The 1081-nt window shown below is 40.7% G+C and overlaps 1 non-coding gene across 1 annotated transcript; it reads right to left on the reverse strand.

Annotated features, from left to right (window-relative positions):
* Nucleotides 1-541: 541 nt before the first annotated feature.
* LOC115868083 lies at nt 542-662 on the reverse strand. Its single transcript, XR_004045405.1, has one exon. It is a non-coding gene; the product is annotated as a small nucleolar RNA SNORA26 (small nucleolar RNA).
* Nucleotides 663-1081: the final 419 nt, after the last annotated feature.

Genomic DNA, 1081 nt, shown 5'->3' on the forward strand with positions numbered 1-1081 from the left:
TCGATAATAGGTTGTTCGGTTTTAAACTTTTGTTGTGATTTGAATGAAAGTTGACAGAGCAATTAGTTTTCCATTTAATAAGTAATATACTTTTAATATACATATTGATTGATTGATTGCAATTCCCACAATGTAACATCACTCTTCTCACCAATTCTCTCTGCTCATGGTTTATACTTGTCCTTTTCTCTCTCCTCTTGTCTATATTCCTGGGAGATACTGCCTGGTTACTTGTGCTAAGGAGCACATGCATCCCTGGTGGGGGTCACTTTAAAGGCCTGGCAAAAAGTTAAGTCATGATGGTAAGTTCAGTTCCAAGCTTGAAAGATGTATAGGGGTCACAGTCTGGGGTAACCCATCAATCCCTACCAGAGCCAGCCTGATCCTTTTTATGATTTTGAATTTTGTTCCACATTTTTCCCCAGTCTATACGGGACCTCCCATTGTGATTGCTTTCAGATCTGAAAGTAGTGGGATTATTTGACTTTGACACAACTCTCTTTTCAGCTTCAGAGTTGTTCGTGCTTTGCAAAATGCAAACAATGGCAAATCAAGACAGAATCCAATGAGAAGTTCCTGATCTCCTCTCTAGGGTTTACGAACAGGTGCTTTATTGTTCTGTGTTAGCCTCCTGAAACACTGCAACAACCATAAGAGGGCAAAAGAAAGGACAATTCTTGTTAAAGACAGTTTAAACTATGGAGCACAAATGTTCAAATGTACAAGAACCTATGCTTGGTGTTCTAGGGATGAGCATCTTTGCTTGGGTCCCACTGAGGTCTAAGGCCAGTTTCCCAAATTACACTTTAATTTCTTTCAGATTCTTTCTAGGCCACACTCTCTTTTCCATGTTGTTTTTCTCTCCTTATTTACATCCAGACATGAACTACCTCCTACATTAGGCCTCTCAGACATTGCTCAAGTAGCCTTACTCTTTTAAATGTTAATGAGACTTGATTCGACTCTGACTCATGATGACTCCATGTGTGTCACAGTACAGCTGTCACATAGGGCTGTCAATGTCTGGTTTCGGGGAGCGTATCGCTAGGCCTGTCGTGTAGGCATCTCTGAGTGAGCTTCA

The sequence above is a fragment of the Echinops telfairi genome, unplaced genomic scaffold, assembly GCF_000313985.2.
Source record: "Echinops telfairi isolate 266 unplaced genomic scaffold, ASM31398v2 ScPeMD7_6;HRSCAF=24_0, whole genome shotgun sequence".
Taxonomy (NCBI): domain Eukaryota; kingdom Metazoa; phylum Chordata; class Mammalia; order Afrosoricida; family Tenrecidae; genus Echinops; species Echinops telfairi.